A 21,674-nucleotide genomic window follows, 5' to 3' on the forward strand; every position below is an offset into this window, starting at 1 on the left:
ACAAAACTTTCCTTAAAAAAGACACATGTACCCGCATGTTCATTGCAGCACTATTTACGATAGCCAAGACATAGAAACAACCCTCTTGTCTTCTTCAAGTGCTTTCCATCAACTAAATCCAACTAGAAGCCACAAACAAAGGGAATTCCCAGAGCAAAGAGAAAGATGAGGAAGGATAGAGTCTGAATCTGACAGGGCAAAATTTCCAGCATAGACTACCTTTTTTGTCCCTCGGCATCCATTCTTGATGCTTTGAATGAAAATCATATGACCCTATACAGAGCTAGATGATGTTCATTCAGTTTCCCCCAGAAATACAAATCATGAACCATCACTAGTATACTTCCTACAAAGTAGCACAAATCCCTTACTATCTATTAGCACCTTGACCGAGGTTTTTACCACTCTCGGTGACACAAATCCCAGAATATGAATTCTTACTAGTTCTATCTTTACTAGATTGTTTTCTATGCTCTAGTGCTGTTGGGTAAGGGATGACTAAGAGGGACCTAGTGAGTCCCTAAGTTCCAGCCATAGTCATCTTGTCTTCATTGTGAGGCAGCAAACCAATTTTTACTTGCTACTTGAGATCAGTCACTCACTCAGCAGGATGAGATCCTTCTCTCCCAGTCTCAGTTCCATTTGAGATCATAACTCTGTTCTTCAGGGGAATAGGCTTCTCCTAAGCACAGTAAGCACCAAAGTCACCAAGTGCATGTTGCAAGTACCAGTGCATAAATTTCTTAAGCGAGTTGTTTGATGTAATGATAAGAAAGGGCCATCCCTTCTCCATCTTTTAGTCACAGGTTATATTAATTTTGACTATTGTTGTGGCAGCATCCTCTTTGGCTACTGATTAACAACTTATTCTGCATCCTAAAGGACAATAAATCTCAGGAACCTCACAGGAAGTGTCTCAGATGTTTATCAAATGAGACTACAAATGGCCATTCCGTTATTTTTTCAAGTCAGTTGCTTAGTGATAAGGCACAGGGTAATGTGGTACAGTTTTACAATTCTTTCACTGTAAAATAAGCTGGTCTGTCAGAGATGATATTATATGGGATGTCATAGTGAAGGAGGAGGAAGGCATTGTATAAATACACAGAGGGTCTTGCTGGCAAAATCATTAAAGGCAGTGAAAGCATCTCTAATGTATCTATTCCTCTGATGAAAAATAATTGTCCCATCAGTGACAGAAGATGTCCAATGTGTCTGGCTAGACCCCCAGTGAATGGTGCCATATAATGGACTCAGAGTTGCCTCAGTAGTTTGATAAAGGAAAGAGTTACCAGAACTTAATAGGAGCTCTAACACAGAAGTATAGCCCAGGAAATGTCAAAGAAAAATATCTACTCACACATTGCAAATTATCAATAAAACAACTGAAGAAAAAATACCCAAGCTTATCTTTTCTCTCACCTTTACCTCTCCTTCTGGCTGTACACAACCGAAAGGCTGTTTGATATAGTTCATAATGTCAGTGACCAGAATACAGAGTGTGGAGTTAGGTTGAGAAGGATGGAGAGTGGATATAAAGAGGTAAATTGAGAATTTCCCAAACTGTCACGCAGTCCACTGAGTAAGCAGAGTCAAATCTGGATGTAGCCACAATGCTGAAAGCCTTTTACAGACTCAGTAAAGCACACTAAATTATTATGGAACATATCTAGATGTCAGGCAGCTTGACTTCAAATCCTCTTTATTAGTTGAGTAACCCTGGACAGGTTTCTTAAGCAATCTGATTTCCAGTCTTAGAATATTTTCAAAAATGGGTGCCACACATGCTCAAAATCATTATTCAATATGTAGTATTATTTTTTTTTCTCATAGCCAAGGACACAGGTCCAGGAATAATGGGGTAGACATGGGAGAGTTGCCACTCAGCCCTGGTGACCCACCAGCAAAAGTTTTGCTTTCTGTCCTCACACCCCTATGCTCTGCTGGCTTAGAGGTGTTAGTTCCAAATAGAGGAGTGCTTCTTCTGGGAGATAAAATGATGAGCCCATTGAACTGGAGATTGAGGCTACCATTTGTTTACTTCAGGTTACTCATGCCTCTGAATCAACAGACAGAGAAAAGTTTTAACATTCTGGCTAGGAAAATTGCAAATCACACTGCTGCTACTGTAGTGTAGAAAGAAAGAGCATATTTGGAATACAGAAGATCCCCCAGGACTTTTCTTAGTACTACCCTGCCTATAGTTAACAGAAAACCAAACCAACCCAATTCAGGTAGAACTACTAATGGCCAGACACTTCAGGAATGAAGGTTTGTGTTACTCTACCAGGCAAGGAATCACACCCAGCTGAGGTATGTGTGTGATAAGAGCAAAGGGATTATGAAATAGATAGTAGAATAAAGTAGTTATAAATAACACTTATGACCACAAGGCTGGTTGCAGAAATGAGGATTTTAATTGTGATGCGTATTTCTTTCTTATTTTGTTATGAGTATCTTTGTGTGTATGCTACTAGGCAAATATATTTGTTTTCTTCTTTCTCTTATCCTCTTAGCCTATTAGATGTAGTAACTTTACATTATAGTTAATGTAACAATATCTTTAAGTGTTAACTTTACATCATAGTATTGAAGTTATAGAATATCAACTTCAATATTGAAAGAGAAAATTGAATATCACCCAAGGACTTTGCTTCCCCTTTGGGGAAAGGGTTAGTGCTTTCTCCGTTATACATAGGATAATTGCATCATGTGAAGAGGAAGAGTGACTTTGCTATTGTCTGGATTTGGAGATTAAGCATGGTTTAAGGAGATGTGTCTTGGTGCCAAGTTGACAAGGGGCAACCGTAAAGGTTGAGTTTTATGTGTTAACTTGGCTAGGCTATGGTACTCAGTTTGGTCAAGCACTAGTCTGAATGCATCTTTGAAGACACTTTGTAGATATGATTAACATATCCAATCAGTTAACTTTAAGGAAAGCAGATTACCTTTGATAGAGGCCAAGGGCCTCTGGTGGAACAGGAATCTCTGCTTTTTGTGCTAAGACCTTCAACTCATTGATTGAATGAGGCCCTTGGCTGAGTTTCCCATTTTCCAAGTTTCCCATTCTTGCCTGAGTTTCCAGCCTGTTAAAATACCTACCATTTTGGGCCTTGCCACCCCCATAATCGTGAACCAACTTCTTAAAATCTGTCTGTCTGTCTGTCTGTCTGTCTATCTATCTATCTATCTGGTTCTGCCTCTATGAAGAATCATGACCGATAAAGCTGCTAAAATTACTTCCTTTCTATAGATGTTCGCATGAAATGAAATACGTAAGTGTGATGAGTCAGGTGCTTTGAAAGAAACAAATAATTTAACTCAAATTGGCTTACACAATAAATGTTAATTCATTGCTTTGCGTGCTAGGTTAGTTTTTCCAAAGTTTGCACCATCAGTACACACACTACATCAAGTGCTGTTTTAAAATATTTTTTGTTAAAGTATAGTTGATTTACAGTGTTGTGTCAATTTCTGCTGCATAGAAAAGTGATCCAATCATACATAATTATACATTATTTTTCTCATACTATCTTCCATCATGTTCTTTCCCAAGAGACTGGATATAGTTCCCTGTGCTGTACAGTAGGACTTTATTGCTTATTCATTCTAAAATGTAATAGTTTGCATCTACCTACCCAAACTCCCCATCAATCTCATGCCCTCCCCACCCACTGTTGACAACGGTAAGGCCGTTCTCTTTGCGTCTGTTTCTGTTTTGTAGATAGGTTCATTTGTGCCATTTTTTAGGGTCCACATATAAGTGGTATTTGGCTTTCTTTTTCTGACTTCACTTAATATGAGACTCTTTAGTTGTATCCATCTTGCTGCAAAAGCCATTACTTCATTCATTTTTATGGCTGAGTACTATTGCATTGTTTATATGTACCATAGATGAATTGATCAGGTGTTGTTTTTAAAATGTGATATTAACACACTTCTGTAGTGAGGTGTAGGTTTTTGTTTCTCCTCCCTGAAAGGGGGTACACATATGTAAGAGACATAAACAATAGAATGAAACAAAGGCAGTCTTGCCTGAATTTTGAAGTTAAATCATAAAAGGCAGCATAGCTTTTGTGGTGAGTGTGTGTTTGTCTGTCTCTCCTATATGTGTCTTCCTTTCCTTTGTAACCTCGCTACCACAGTGGGAGGAAGCCCATCCCACATGAGGAGACCATATTGTAGGTGTTGTAGCCAGCAGCCCCAGCTAGTTCTCCAGCTGACAGCCAGCATGAGTTTTCAAATGCGTTGGTGAATGAGCTTCGGATGACTCCAGCCCACAGCCTTCAAGTATTTCACTTGAGGATCTCTAATTATGAATTAGAGTTAAGCCATCCCACAGTGCTCTGAATTTCTGACCTGTAGAAACATAAGATATAATAAACATTATTGGTTTTTTTGAGCCAATAAATTTTAGGATTATTTGTCATGTGTTAATACATAATGAGTGTACTTTGCTTTATTGAAGAAAAATCTAAAGGTAATATAAAGTTTGATCATGGATTGTCTATGTTTCCCTGTGATTTTTTTCCCCCCTAAATTCTGGTTTCCTTTGTGTGTTGACTTTATTTACTTATGGAAAAAAAATAGCTATATTTGTTCCACTGCTTCACATTTGTATAATATATAGTCCAGGGCATAGAGAGAACTTTTGTTCAAGCATTCCCAGAAGAAATCCTGAGATTCAATATTATTGAGCTATCTCCAGTCACATGGATACCTCTAAAATAATTTGAGGTCTAGGCATATTGAATTTAATAATTGCCTTATCTTGGTATATTTTTCCCATCCTTGGAATCACAGAAGTCTCAGGGATTCTCAGGAAAAGAATTCTCTTGAAACAACCCCAGATTTCCACTATAAACACAGGACATAATGTTTGTTATACAAGTTCTTGTATATGATAGTTATGATTATTAGTAGTTTATCCTTAGGGTCAATTATTTTCTCATGTTATTACCTTGGAATTCATCAGCCACCAAATTTTTTCCTTACTGTTTGACTCAAGGACTTATAAACAATGCCATTATACTCCAGTCTTTTCCCCTTCAATTTCAGGGCTAACTATAAAGCTTAGTACATGTATATATCTCCATATGAGTTAGCTATAACATTCATACGGCTATGTTTAAAATTAAGCCTTTCTACACGTTCTTTCTTGACTCTCTCCTCAGAATACTTGGCAATGTTAGATGACAGCATATGTTTAATGTTCTTAAGAGCAGAGTCATTTTAGCAAAAGTCTGGAATAGCACTTTAAATCTACAAAAGGCACACCCTGCAGAGGTCCAAGAATAGCACTTAATGAGTATAGAAGGAAGAGAATTTGGAGTGCATAACATGATGTAAGATGTAATGAGTTAGTTTTAGTGGTTAGAATACTTCCCAAATTCTTTTCTGAAGAATATCATTTAGGTGGAAAAAAAAACTTTCAGAAGCTAAATATATTTGGAAATGCAACATACTACCTTGCCCTTTAGGGAATTCAGAATGCAGATTAATGTATTAAAGGACCTAAACTGTTCTGTAGTAATGGGTTGTTTAATTTTGTTAACCCAGCTTTTCCTAAACAGGGTTAGAAAACAAAGATGGACCATTTGTTTTTAAGAGATAATGCCATTTTAAAATGGCAATTTCCAGGTTCAGCTAAGGAGGAGTAAACTGACTCTACCTCATTTCTTTCAATCCTAGGACAGAATTTATAAAGCAACTATTTAATGACTCTGAAAAGTAGATAATAGCAGGCAGAATCAGGAGAAAAATCAAACCCCCAAATGACTAATAAGAGTAGAAAATTTCCTGTTTTTTTTTTGTTTGTTTGTTTTTTGTTTTTTGTTTTTTCCCTTATCTCTTGGCTTAGATTCTAGGCAGTCTGAATCACGGAATTTCACAGTGGGCATGAATAGGAAACATTCCAGGAAAAACCTGTTTTTCAGGCTAGAGAACCAGGAAGTAGGGCCTCTGTGGGATGGAAGGTGTGTGTGTATGTTTGTGTGTGTGTGTGTGTGTGTGTGTGCATGTGTGTGTGTATACATGTGCAAATATCCATACTTTTTTTCTTGGCTCTGATGTGAGGCAAATAATATTCATCAAGTTACAACTCCTGTGTTGACAGTAGTAGTGGCTGCAGCAGCTTCATTGTTCAAAACACTAGGAGAAAATACTTCGCTCTGACCAGAGGAATTTGGAAATAGATGCATATGATCTGAAGTATGTAGAGTGGATCCCAATTATTTTCACTCTCTTTTTACTCATTGCATTGTCCAGAGGATGATTCCCTTTACTCATTGCATTGTCCTGAGGATGATCCAGTTATAAGAAGTGTGAACAACATAAGAAGGCTACATCTCACTGGATGTGCTTAGTGTAGGTGAGAGAGGAATTATGAATTTGAACATAATTTACTATAAATTATTAAAATTGTATGGCAGAAGAAAAACCAATATAGAAATGCAGTGAGTGTTAGAATGATATCAAAAGGTTTAACATTCATATCATTGAAAACTGAGGAGAGGGAAAGAAACTGATGCAATTTTTTGGACAAAATAATGATTTAAAGCATCCCAGAATAGTGAACATGAATTTACAGAATCAAGAATCTCAGTGAAACTCAAACAAGATAAACTCAAAGAAAATATCTATATACATCATAATCAAACTGATGAAACTAATGATAAAGAGAAATATTAGAAGGCACAGAGGCAAGAAGTGAGTAGAATAATATTTTTTAATGTGATTAATGAAGTTAACTGTCAACCTAGAATTCTATAACCAGCAAAAACTTCCTTTGAGAATGAAAGTGAAATGAAGTCAGTCTTAGATGAAGGAAAGCTGAGGGAATTCATTGCCAAAAGTCCTCCTCTAAAATAAATATTAAAGAATAACCTTTGGCTAAAGAAAAATGATTATGGAGGAAATCATAAAAATTTAAGAACAGAGGAAGAGCAATAGAACTAATAAATGTATGAGTAAATATAATATCCTACTTTTATCCTCTTAAATTTCTTACATTATATACAGGCATACCTCAGAGATATGGCAGGTTTCAATTCCAGACCATCACAATAAACAAGTCACATTAAGTTTTGGTTTCTCAGTGCATATAGAAGTTATCTTTTGCAGTATACCACAGTCTATTGTGTCCAATAGCACTGTCTAAAAAAATGTACATACCATAATTTAACAAATATTTTATTGCTAAAAAATGCTAGCTATTGTCAGACAATGCAGGGGTGCCACAAACCCTCAATCTGTAAAAATGCAATATCTGCAAAATAAAGTGAAGTACTATAACATAAGGGATATCTCTATGATTCCTGAAAGCAAAAATATAATGTGTTGGAATGTTTATAAATCTGGTTCATATGTGTCTGTTGTTTACTGCTGCCATAAATACAAGTTTGGCAACTTAATATAAATTTTTTTTATCTTCTATATATCAGAAGTCTGATATAAATATCATTGGACTAAAACTATAGTATTTTGTTTTATTCTTTTTTGGAAGCTGTAGAGGACCTTGCTCATTCAGGGTATTGGCAGAATTCATTTGCTTGTGGTTTTAAGGCTGAGATTCCTATTTGCTATCAGTTTATCACTATTCTTAGCTTTTAGAGGATATCTTCCTTGGATCATGGCCTCTTTCCTCCCCCTTCACAGGCAACAACAGTGAGTCACGTTCCTCTCACAACTGAAATCTTCCCTCTCTCTTTTCTATCATGTCACTCTGGCTGCAGCCAGAATACGTTCTACGCTTGCACGGGTTTATATGATTAGACTGATACCATCCAGACTATCAGGGTATGGTTAAGGTCCTTAATATTTTCTTTTATTTTAAAAAGTTGTACTGAAATATAGCTGACTTATAATGTTGTGGTAATTTTGCTGTACAACAAAGTGATTCAGTTATGCATGTACACACATTCATTCTTTTTCAGATTCTTTTCCCATTTAGACCATCACAGAATATTGGGTAGAATTCCCTGTGCTATACATCAAGATCCCTGTTGGCCAGTCATTCCATATACCACAGTGTGCATATGCCAATCCCAAACCCCCAATCCATCCCCCTGACCTTTTGGTAGCCATCAGTTTGTTTTCAAAGTCTGTGAGTCTGTTTCTGTTCTGCAAATAAGTTTATATCCTTTTTTTAGTTTCCACATATAAGTTATACCATATGATGTTTGTCTTTCACTGTCAGACTAACCTCATTGCTAATTATTAAAGAAATACAAATCAAAATTACTCTGAGATACTACCTTACACTAACCAGAATGGCCATCATCAAAAAGTTTAGAAACAATAAATGCTGGAGAAGGTGTGGAGAAAAGGGAATCCTCTTACACTGTTGGTGAGAATGTAAATTGGTACAACCTCTATGGAAAACAGTATGGAGTTTTCTCAAAAAAACTAAAAATAGAACTACCATATAATCCAGCAATCCCAATCCTGGGCATCTATCTGGATAAAATCATAATTCAGAAAGATACATGTACCTCAATGTTTACTGCAGCACTATTTATAATATCCAAGACATGGAAACAACCTAAATGTCCATTGACAAGAGGGATGGCTAAATAAGATGTGACACATATACACAATGGTATATTACTCAGCCATAAAAAAAAAATGAAAAAATGCCATTCACTTCAACATGGATGGACCAGGGGATTATCATACTAAGTGAAGGTCCTTAACCTTAATCACAACTGCAACGTTATTTTTGCCATGTAAGGTAACATATTCATGAGTTGCAGGAATTAGGGCATGGACATTGTTCATGTGGGTGGAGCGTTATTCTGCTACCACAACTTAAGAAACTTCAGCAAGAAGGGAGGGAGGTTAAAGGGAACTATATGATTATAAGGTTTTTATCTTCTACTTGAAATATTAAAATGTGAATTATCAGTAGAGTATAATGAATTAATGTGTGTTACTATATATATGTATTATAGTAAAAAAAAACCTGATAAGAATGAAATGGAATATATGTATCATATACTTACTGCCTTGTAACAAGTTGCCCCAAAACATTATGGCTTAAGACAATACACCTTTATTATCTCACAGTTTCTGTGGGTCATAACATAGCCAGTGGTAGTTGTGTCTCCTACACGTTTGAAATGAAGGTGGCAGGACTGGAGTTTATTGCGAAGGCTCAGCTGGGGAAGGATCTTTTTCTTAGTTTATATAATTGTTGGCAGCATACAGTTGTTCATAGGCTGTTAGTCTGAAGGTTTCAGTAACTCACTGGATGCTAACCAGAGGTTGAATCTCAGTTCCTTGCCACATAGACTTCTGTACCATGGCAGCTTGCTTCATCAAAACATGGAAGCTGAGAAGGCAATAGTGGGAGAATTCAGAAGAATCTCGGAAGGCCTAAATCAAGATATATTCTGGGTTAGGCCCTTATCAGTAGGCTATATGAGAGTGTCTACTTTCAAACTCATTTAGGTTGTTGATCAAATTCACTTCCTTGTGATTATTATTCTAAGGAGACCATTTCTTTGCTGGTTGTCAGGTGGGAGCTTTTCTCAGCCCCTTAATATGGGAATACATTCCTTCTCATGTTCTACTTCTGTCGTCTAGCCTGCATGGGCATATCACATCTCCCTTGTGTTTTAATTTGTACATGCATTTAATTTATTGCATTTAAAATTTTTATAAGAGGAAGAATAATAGTGAAAAAAATTAAATTTTCTTTTACTAAGGAAAAGGTATACTGAGATCAAGTAAACTATTTTCATTTTATGTTTTGTTATTATGTGTGACATTAAAACTAACTCAAAGTAAAAGCAGCATTTGGGTTAACAGTTTAGCTTAACAGTCGAAATACTGTTTGAGGGTAAAAATCTTTTGTGGTAAAATATTAGATCTGTTGCTATATATTGTTTCATAACACAATGTATTTTTTATTTTATTTATATTATCTCTGTGTGTTTCAAATCTTGATTTCTTCATCTGATACCAGCTGGAAAAATCTCTCTGCTTTTAAAGGGGTCGTTGTGATTAGATTAAGCACAACCAGGCAATTTCCCTGTTTTAAGATCAACTGTGCCATATACCATAATTATTAGAGTGATAACTCATCATATCCATGGGTTCTGGGTATTAGGGTGCTGAATCTTGTGGGTCTTTTAGGAATCAATACCAGGAGACAGTGATGACTGGGAGTCAAGTAAGGAGTTGCCTAGCACTGAATACTAAAAGTTTTAATACAAAAGAAGGCCAGAGAAGTACAACAGAAAGCTTAAGAACAAGAAGATAAATTAAAAAAAATAATAAAATGGTATACATTAATCCAACCAGGTCAATAATTACATTAAATAAGTTATTCTGAACACATCAACTCTAAGACAGAGATTGCTGTATTGGATACAAAATAAAACAACAAACAAAAAACATTCACTTTGTTTTGTGCTCTCTATAGGAAATCCAGTTCATAAACAATGATAGATAGGATAAATAATTTTTGAAAAATATATAGCGTACAAATACTAACCAAAAAAACCCTGAATAGGTTATATTGATTAGAAAAAGCAGACTTTAGAACAAGGAATTAGTAGAGATAAAGAAGAATGTTGCATAATTAAAAACTTGTCAGTATACCAAGAAGATATAATAAAACTGTGTATTCACTTAATAACAGAACTTCAAAATATATGAAACAAAATATGATAGGGTTGAAAGAGAAAGCGACAAATCCACAAGTATACTTGGAAAACTCAATATTCCCCTCTCTACTGAAAATCCCAAGGAATCTACATAAAATTTACTAGAAATTATTAGTGTGTTTATCAGTTTTGCAGTATATGATATTAAAAATCATTTGTGTCTCTATATACCAGCAAAGAACAACTGCAAACCAAAATGTAAAAAAGTTTCATTTACATTAGTTCCAAAAAATAAAAACCATGGGAGTAAATCTAACAAAAATGTGTGTAACATCTGTATGCTGAAAACTACAAATACTTGTTAAAGACATTAAAGAAAACCAAATAACTAGGATAATAAACAATGTTTATGGATTGAAAGACACAGATGTGATGTAATTTTTCCCAAATTGACCTATAGGTTAAAACAATCCCACCCAAAATGCCAGTGCGATGTTTTGAAGATATTGAAAAATAACATAACATTTATTTGGCCAGGCAAAGAAACTAGAAATGCCAAACAAATTCTGAGAAATTAGCAAAGTTCGGGAATCTGTATTATCTGATTTTAAGATTTTCCTACCATTATAGTGCTCAGTGTGGTATTGATAAAAGCATAGACACAAGTGAATGGAACAGAATGGAGTAAAAACTAGACCCATACAAATGAGGATGAGTGAGTTTTGAAAAAGATGCAAGAACAATTCAAAAAGAAAGCGTGGTGTTGACAAGAAAGGGTGCCAGTGCATTTGGAAATCCATATACAAAAATGTATATCTAAATATATATATCATGCTATATATGCAAATATACTTAAATTTTTGCCTAAATATGAAATGTAAAAGTATAAAACTCTTTGGAAAAAAATAGAAAATTTTGAGGTTGGGCAAGTATCTTCAGATATCCAAATATATAAAGAAAAATGAGGATAAATGATCTTTACTAAAATTTTAAACTTTTACTTTGCAAAAGACAGTGTCAAGAGATTGAGAAGACTAGAGAAGTATTTGTACATCACATATCTAATAAAGGATTTGTATGCAAATTATATAAAGAGCATTTAAAAGTCAATAATAAGAAAACAAACAATTCATTATAAAAGGACAAAAGATTACGAGAGAAATTTCACCAAGGAAAAGACAAGTGAGCCCATGAAAGACACTCAAGAAAATTAGTCATTAAGGAAATGCCGATAGGAACTACAGTGAGATACTAATACATACCTATCATAATAGCTAAAATATAAAACGAGACTATCAAGTGCTAAGCAGGCGGAGAAACTCAGACTCTACCACATTGCTGGTGTGACTGGAAAAAAATTTGTATATACTTTGGAAAACAGTTTGGCAATTTTTTACAAAATTAAACCTATGCTTATACTATGACCTCGAAATCTCACTTCTGAGTATTTATCCAGAGAAATGAAGACATACATACAATAAAAATCAGTATATGAATACTTATGGCAGCATTATCCATAATTTATCAAAACCTGGGAAGAACTGACATAGTCTTTAATGAATGAGTGAATAAACAACGTATAGTACCTCCATGCAATAGAATACTATTCATCAATTTAAAAGGAACAAACTATTGAATCTCAAATACGTAAAGCTAAGTGAAGTAAGCCAGTCATCAAAGATTACATATTATATAATTTTTGTAATATTCTGGAAAAGGCCATACTGTAGGAAAAAAGAACAGATCAGTTTTTGTCAGGAATTAGGCACGGGAGAAAGATTTGAATACAAAGGGACAGAATAAAAGCATTTTTGAGAGTGAGAAAATTGCTTTGAGTCAATTGTTGCTAAAAATTATATATATTTAAAAAAACTCATAAAACTGCACACCAAAACAGTATAAACTTTGTTGTATGTAAATTAGAGAAAAATTAAACAAACATAGCTTAAAAAGTTTTAACTGTGATTACATTATAAACAAAGTTTGAAACAGATTATGTATGATTATAAAGGAAAAAAGTAACAATATTTGATTTGGGGAGCCAATGTCCTTTTTGAGAATACTTTGGAAACTATGGAAATTTTTCTTGACTATACCCTGTTAAATATTTTAGTATCTAGTATACCCTTTTAGACACTTTATTATACACATGTGTACAAACACACTGAAAATTCTAAGTTTAGGAGGTTCCCTGATATCCTATGGTTTATTTTTTTAAACTTGATCTGTGGATGACAGATTAGAACTCTTGTCCATATAATCCATTAATTAGTCTTCTATTCATACTCAGGAATTTTTAAATTTTAATTAATTTTATTTTATTATTTTTATTGAGGCATAATTAATATATCAAATTGTCGGGGCCAGCTCAGCAGGATCGGGCTGAAGAACGGGTGCTGTGGAACTTAAGGAAAAAGAGTTAACATAAAACAAGACACAGAGACATTTATCTTAAGTAGAGGTGGGAGCCGGGGGACTCAAGGTCTCAGGGACCAAGAGCACCCTACCTCAAGAAACCACCCTGCTTTTATTGTGAGATCAAGGGAGGAGTGGCTATGGGTGGATGATACAGGATTTACTATTATATAAGTTCTTTTACTATTTAAAAAGCCACTTAGGTGGTAAAGGGTTAAGCTCTTATCTGACCTCTAGGCACATAACAGTACTTAAGCTTAAGTCACTTATGCCTTTAGGTCTTTGCTCTTAAGCTTAAGTCATTTACCAGCACTATGACTGTTTTTCCAAGAAGGAAGATGGGATAAAGTAAGACAAGAAGATGGGATAAAGTAAAGAAGGACAAGATGGAGTTTTCAAGGAAACATGTCTTGCAACATCAAATATTAGTTTCAGGTGTACAGTATAATGATTCAATATTTATATGTATTGAAATGATCACCACAAGTTGTCTAGTTAACACTCAGCACCAGTGCTCAGGAATATTGATTTTGTGGTATTCCAGGGTTCCCTTGTTCACCAACATATTTTCCCACTAGCTTATTTGATAAATATTTAAAATAGTTTTTTTTTTTAATTTCACAGGTTATCAAAGATAGAATCTAAAAATAGCCAAAAGTGATTGGTTGGTGAATCCTTCATTTCTTCAACAAAGGTAAGAGGATGAAAAGCCAAGGTACATGGAGCTTTATCTTGTAAAAGAACTTTCATACTTTATCTTGTAAGAGAACTTTTCACACATATTGATGCAAATGAGAAAAACTTTAAAGATTTCATAAATTTGATTTGGGTGAGCTCTGTTTACATTTCTCTGGACCACGATAATAAAAGCTTTGAACACACACATAATATATCTTCAAACAAGCTCAAATAGAGGGAAGTCTACTTTTATGTGTTACGTGAAGGGCTTGTTTGCTTTTTAATAAAGCTGGCACAATTTTCATATAAAAGAAATGTACTGCAAAGAGTTTACATATAAAGTATCATTGGAGATAATTTCGCATTAGCAGAGACTCATAGGAAGATTTAAAGTTTTATTTTTGGAATTTAAATCTTACCTTTTTCTCTCTACTTGTATTTGTAGGACTTCCTTGAAAAGAGAAATGTAGAGAAATGAAAGTAAATAATCCCACAAATCCATCTAGTTGCATCTAAAATTCCATGTATTTAATTTCATTACTAGGAACTATTAGTCTAGTTTATATAATTCTCTCAACTGTTCCTCTAATTTCTAAAAGAAAAATGATATATATTAAATGTTGTGTAGTCTATATTATATGTAGTATATGCACATGCATGCATTTCTCTATGTAGATTTAGTCACTCTCATAGGTTTGCGGCTAAATACATTGTGTGATCTCTTAACATTTTTGAAATGGCTGCAGTCCTGAGGGGGTGAACATGTTTCATAATACTGGGCAGCTTCTGTATAGTCAGTTGACAGAAAAGATAAAAAATTATCCCAGATTTCCAGAGGAAAGGTAAGATGGATGGATGTAGCTGATCAGGGCGTATTCTGGTGACTTTCAATGTACAAGACAATATAAACAATGAGATCATACTTGGTGACTGAAAAATAAAGTGAAATGCTTTGACATCCATCTAAGAGAGAGAAACAGAAAGGTTCCAAGGCAACATTGTAGCTTAATGATGAAATTTCCTGCTGGTCATGGTTCCTCTTAATATCATTTTCTTTTCTAAAATTCTATATGAGTTTTATGTAAATTAATATATACATGTACAAAAGTAGTATATTTTTAAAATGGGAAATTTTTTTCACATTTTTATTTCCATGCATGTGTTTTCCAATTTAGATTAGAATCTTCATCTCTCTGGTGGTTTTCCTTTGAAAGATTTAGTTGCTTTATTTCCTACCTTTCATTAATATTTATTAAATGACTACTGTGTGCAAATAAACTATAGTTACTATATCTAAGAATGGAATAATTTAATAGGGAAAATATTTGTCTTTCCTTTAAAACTTCTTTTTCCTTCAAAATTATGTTTTCCTTATTTTCTTAATCTGAAGTTACCAAATCCTAGTCTCTTTATGGAGAGAGAATATTTTCTCAAGCTTTTAGAGGACAGTAGTTTTAATACTTTTCCTTTGTGATTATGAAGTAGAAATTGCTTGCATGATATTATCACATCAAGAGTCTAAGACACTGGAGGGTTGCCACCAAAATTGGGGGCAGAACTGCTTAAAGATATTACTGCCTTACTATGTTAAATGATGCTGCATGATTGTGGATTCTAGGAAGAAATAGGGTCACACCTGATAAGAGTTGTGTGAAGTAACTTACCTATAAAGCAAAGGAGCTGGAAAGAAAATGAATGATTCTAGTAAAGATATAATATTATTCTATTTTTATTGGTTCCTTTACTTAATAAATCTTGTAGTACTTAATCTGGACCAGTGTTTCTTAATCCTGTCTTCACATTAACGTTACTTGGGCATCTTTAAAAAAAAAATTCAAATGCCGAGGTTCCATACTACATTTATTTATGGCAGAATCTCAGAACGGAGGTGATGGTAAGTCTTGGGAATCTATAATTTTATAAAGTTTTCTATATATTCTAATATGTAGAATCATATTGGGGTTGAGAGCAACTGGCTTAATTTTGGGATACCCAAGATTAATGAGACTTTTTGAATATTTTAATAATAGAAAATATTGCTTCATTTATATTTCTTTATATAGATTCTTGTGTTTTGTTTTAGAAGATTTGTTTTCCTGGGTAACATTTCATAAAGCAAATTGTAAGGTGAAACTGCTGCTGTGTGCATCCGGAATTCTGAGCAGGGAATATTGTTACTCTTAGCTACGTAATTTGTTATTTTTTAAAAGGGTTAATGCAAAAAACACTGAGGCTTTGTTTTCCATTTGAGTAAAATGTTCTTACTTATTGTGAAGCTTCCTCACAAGCATATTAGACTGAAGGAGATTATAAATATTAAGTTTACTAAATTTTTTGAAGGTTGTATATTTTTGCATATTCAGAAGCTTTTCTGGTTTTGATGATATTGCCTTTATTATCTTTTGTCATTTTAAAATGTTTGGTTAAAATGTTTAAAAAATTGAAAGCTTGTGTTTTCTGTTTTTAATCTTAAAATGTCTACTATGTGTTTGAAAATACCATTGGGTCATAGAGGAAGATCCCATGATCATAAAGTTTTTTTAAATCAGATTGACTTATACTCACTGATTTCTGAAGCATCAATTCTAAGAATGTGGCAGCTCTCCATAATCTTTTTCTGGGGAAGCTTATCTATTCAATTGCCTGAGCTGGCAGCATTTTTCTACTCTTTCTAAAAAGAAAATGAAGAATGCTTTTGACTCTGTCAATAAAGAATGGGATGAATTTCAGCTAGAAATCAAAGTCAATGCATAGTTCATGTTATTAATTACCTGAGACTTGAAGAATTCTTTTTGTTTTGTCATTCTTGAGTGTGTATGTTCATGAATTTTACTTACATTAATTTGTTGAATTCAGAGCAGTATATTTTGTTCATTACTATTATAAATGATATTTATCATAATTATTCTATTTACACTTTTAGCCCAATCTGATTTGGATTTTTTAGGACGTCATTTTTATTTTAAAATAAAACAAACAGATGATCACATTTATAGATTTATAGTAAACATCTTAGTGTTTGCTGCAAAGTATTTATGCTAATTCAGCTTCTCAATTTGAAACACGTCTCAGCCGTCTATCACAACTCCTGTGTTTCATTATCATACACATGCAGGTAAGGATTCTGTTTTCTTTTTACTTATGGTTGTGGCTCAGAGTGCTGAATCTCATGATATAAAGCAAAAACTCTATAAACACGAACTGTGTTCTTATCTCCAATGTGTTCTTTGAAAAGAGAAAGGACGACACTAGAGTTTAATGTATAATTCAAAACAATCTCTTTACTTCCCTTCAATTCCATATCAAAAATTTAAATAAGTATTAATTTTATGTAAAGGAAATATTTTCTTGAAGTATTAACCAAGACACTGGGTTATGAGCAATAGAAACTCAACTCAAAGTAGCTTAAGTAAAAGAGCATCTCTCTTACAGCTGTAGAAAAAAGCCTGAAGAGGTTGTGGTTGAGAATATATACCAAAGCTTAAACTAGTTTATCAAGGGAAGTGAAATATTCTAATTGACAATAATTGCTCACAAGTCAACAATGTTTTGGGGTGGATAGGTGGATGAAGATCAGCTTTCTTTTCCAAGCGCATTAAATGTATTATCTTTTTCTAAGATAAGATCTGAGAGACAGCCTATAACTTAAGTAGTAAGAAGTGATGTTGGACAGGAAGAAAATTTTATGACTTAAATTTACCATTTAATTTTTATCCTAAGACCTATTACAAATTGTCAGAAATCACTGGCATCTTATTCTATTTACAGAAGAAATTACAGAAAGAATTCAACAATTCTAAAGAAACTAGACTTTATGTTTCAAATGGACCAGATCCAAATCATGATAATTTTACAAAAACTCATAAGTAGAGAACAAAATACTGAGTATTTGATAAAATGGAATGTAAAAACATTACAGATAATGGTGACTTATTCTGTCCCTGTTTTCTTATTCTTAGTTTATCTCCTATTCTTATTATTTATCACTCATGTTTTCCCCCCTCTCCCTAACAGTGTTCTTTGTGCTATTATATTTGAAAAGAATCATTTAGTAGGGAGTGTAAACTAGGCTTTTAAAAATAAAGGTTAATAATATATAGGTTGCAGATGATCCTTTTAGGTTGCCTCTGATTTTTCTAGTTAATTATTGTCAGCTTCGTTAGTCCTATGAACTGTCAACACTATGGGCTTATGTTTTAAAAGACGTAAAAATAGAGGCTTGCATGAAGTATGATCTAAAAAATTTTGCTTTAATGAAAAAATAATTTAGGAAAATAGAAATTTAAGTTGATTAGATCATCAAACATATGTAACTGTAATAATACTCTGAAAGACCCTTTATTTTATTTTTTATTTTTGAAGGACTCTTTAAATATGGACTTAAATGATGATGACAGAACAATCTTCTGAAAATTACTGAACCTACTCTTTAATGAAAATTCTAGAGAATGTGCTATGACAGTATAACAAATGACATAAAATATAATATTCATTGTATTCTGAATGTTATGTGGAGGAGCCTGGCATCAGTCTCTATAATTCTTTCCCTCAAAGGAAGTGGTGTTACTATTTCTTGACTATTGAGGTTGGTAGAAGTGTTAACCCTAATGATCTTGTCTAGATTCTCTTTTGGCTTATTCTCTTCTCTGTGGAGACTTGTCTTCTAATTTTAGGACCCTTGTTACTGAAACCGATATCTTTTAGTCTTTAATTAACTTAGCAATAGCTGTGTGACATTATAGCTCTAACACTCAAAGATGAGTGGTCTGTATCTAAATGCTTGGGGATGGCTTCTTTCCTGTTCTGGATTCAAAAAGTTTGTGGGTAGGTATGTATATGTGCCATGAATAAAGATGATTAAAAAAGTCCCTTTAGTAGCAATGGGTCTGCCTTGAAAGCAGCTTCTCTATTTGCATAGTGCCTTGATACTTTGTGTTTAACATCATTAGATATCCCCCAGGCAAAAGTGACTTGGAAGACTGCTATTTAATTATTAATATTCCAAATCCACATGTGCTTCTAACACTTTATGCCTTATTAATCTTTCTGGCCCAACATTGCCCTTCTCCCTTAGGCCCTTGTCAAGCCATTCTTTACGAAGTATGTGGAGGATGAATACAAGCATTAGAAAAAAGGAGCTGGATTTTTAGTGGATCCTCCAATAGGTTCACCAGGTGTCATGTGTCCCTTAAAATAATGTACAACTAATTATATACATTAAGGATCAATTCAGGGAATTCGTGTCATGGCTCAGTGGAAACGAATCTGACTAGCATTAATGAGGACACAGGTTTGATCCCTGGCCTTGCTCAGTGGTTTAAGGATCCAGCATTGTGGTGAGCTGTGGTGTAGGTCTCAAATGTGGCTCAGATCCCGTGTTGGTGTGACTGTGGTGTAGGCCAGTGGCTATAGCTCTGACTCAACCCCTAGCCTGGGAACTTCCATATGCTGTGGATGTGGCCCTAAAAAGACCAAAAAAAAAAAAAAAAAAAGAATCAATTCAAAGAAACTTCAATGGACCTTTGACCCATAAAAAATTAGCTGTCCCTCAAAAATGTCTCTATTTCTAAAGTTGAATTCTTTGAATTAGTCCTATATTCGTTGATTAGAAAGTGCCTTGAGCTAAGCACACTAAGAAGTCAATTTCCTGAACTCATTCTTTAGTTAACTGTATTAATAACTATTATTTTCCCCCCTTTCTGTCAAAAATTTCTCAGTATATATTGTATGGATGACAGTTTCTCTTTTTGTATCTTAAAAAAAGAAGTCCATTACATACACTGAAGATGTATCTTGTCATATTTCTATCTTAATATTATTAATGTTCTTACATTTTACCTCAGATTTGAATGTAGATGAGTTTGTGACTTTTAGTTATTTTTGACTGTGTTGTGATATTCTAGAGCTTTCCCTATACTATGAGTCTGTCTTGATCTAAAGCAAATCTTATTTCATTTTTTAAAAATTAGGTTATTCTTTTTAACTAACATGGGAGTCTCCACATGGTGCTAAAAAGTAATCATACTCAATTCCCATGAAAACATTTTCTTCTATTAAAACAGTGTTACTTACATAGCACTCAGTTAAGTGCTTCTCTCCTCTCATTCATTATTCATAATGTTCCCAGTTGTTAAAGGGTATGATATGCTTGGGTTTCACCTTAGGGAAATGGTCCCATAGAAAAATGAAACCAAGGGTCCAGGATAAATGAACTCAGTAGCCAAATTGGAATGACAGTGTAGACTGCCTTATTATCTCAGATGTCTCCAAATTCTCTACCATCTCTATTCTTGCAGACGTTATCCTCTTTTTTTAAAGATTATATGAAATTTGATTTCATTAAAAAAGCAGATAACTACTCCCCACCCAACAAAAAAGAAAACCAACTTCTTCAGCCTAAGTTTGTGAGATGATTGTATTACATTTACTGGGAATTCAGGGATAGTTATTCAGGCTACATCTGCAGACATAAAAGAATTTCAGTTTGGGTCTGAATTTAAAAGTCAGTTCAAATAATTGGTTAGTAACCATATCTAACCAATCAATGGTGTCTGTTGTATAAGGTGATCAATTCGGTGTTATGTGTGTAATTATTTAAGATAAAAACTAAAGTTTAAAACAGTGTAATTTTTCCCTATGCTCTTAGCATCAAGCCATTTGGAATGAAAAGCTCTGGATTGAAATCATGAATAGAACCATTATTATAGCTGTGTGACCTCAGGTAAATCATATTACTCACTGTTTTTTGCTAAATCTGTGGTTAGAAATAATCTGCCTTGTATAAAAATCAAAAGAAAGAACACACGATGGAACTGCTTTGCAAAATGAAGTACTTTACAAATTTTATTGGTCATTATTATTTTTTTCTCAAGATAAACTATTTTACAGGTGCTGATAGACCTTAACTAATTTTTCTCAGCAGATAGTACCACAATGTCTAGAGTTTTAGCAATGATGAAACTAGCATTACTAAAGAAGCTGAAAAGGACAAAGTATCTATGCATTTTCCAATTTATAAAAATTCTATTGTCACTAATTTTCTAATGTTTCTGTCCTTGCAACAGTAGGCTTGTGCTAACTTTCAAAGCTATGTTAATTTGTTCTTATATGTCAGCTTCAATATTGTTTCCTTCTGACTGTGATCTCATGTGAACAAAATAATTTAGTAGCAAAATTTTATACTGGTAATAATAATAACAAACAGAAAGATGCCTCTGATTTCCCAGGCATGCGTTGTTTCAGTCTATTTGTTTTGAATTTACATATTTTATATGAACACACACATAGGTTGTATATAAATATGAATATTTATATATTTATAAATTTGAGACTAGTGCAAATGGAAAAAACTTTTTTATAGGTATTTTGGTAGCTGTAATTCAGCCAGATTAGAAGTCCTGCTTCAGGAGTTCCCGTCAGTGGTTAACGAATCTGACTAGGAGCCATGAGCTTGCAGGTTCGATCCCTGGCCTCGCTCAGAGGGTTAAGGATCTGGCGTTGCCATGAGCTGTGGTGTAGGTCTCAAAACGCTTCTCGGATCCCAAGTTGCTGTGGCTCTGGCGTAGGCCAGTGGCTACAGCTGTAATTAGACCCCTAGCCTGAGAACGTCCATATCCCGCAGGTGCGGCCCTAAAAGACAAATAAATAAATAAATAAATAAATAAATAAATAAATGGAAGTCCTGCTTCAACTGTGGAACAGTTTATAGGATGAAATCCTTCATTCTTTTCTTGGATAAAGTTCTTGTCACAGTCAAAGTGGTTAGAGCCTGTAGAATTCACTTCTCTTCTCCTTCTTGATCTGGATCTGGATCTGGGACCAGGATTATTCTAGGGAATTATTTCATCCTTACAAATGCACAAAAATGTCCAGGATTAGGGAAAATATTCTTTTGTCTCACTTAATAAGGAGAAAAAGCTTCAAAAGTCTAATTTTGTTTTTCCATTATTTACTTTTTCCTTTTTAATTACT

The 21,674-nt window shown here is 33.9% G+C and overlaps 1 long non-coding RNA gene across 1 annotated transcript in view; it reads left to right on the plus strand.

Moving 5' to 3' along the window:
• Window positions 1-21,674, plus strand: part of LOC102159520 (uncharacterized) — a 150,855-nt gene that overhangs the window by 33,940 nt on the left and 95,241 nt on the right. The window contains exons 2-4 of the long non-coding RNA XR_014824914.1: window positions 13,650-16,818; window positions 18,066-18,288; window positions 20,350-20,424. This is a non-coding gene — a long non-coding RNA (uncharacterized LOC102159520). The remainder of the gene's footprint in view (window positions 1-13,649; window positions 16,819-18,065; window positions 18,289-20,349; window positions 20,425-21,674) is intronic.

The sequence above is a fragment of the Sus scrofa genome, chromosome 13, assembly GCF_054392235.1.
Source record: "Sus scrofa isolate SSC_HxYL_T2T_F1_AM1 chromosome 13, Sscrofa_HxYL_maternal_Yorkshire_Landrace_v2.0, whole genome shotgun sequence".
Classification (NCBI taxonomy): Eukaryota; Metazoa; Chordata; class Mammalia; order Artiodactyla; family Suidae; genus Sus; species Sus scrofa.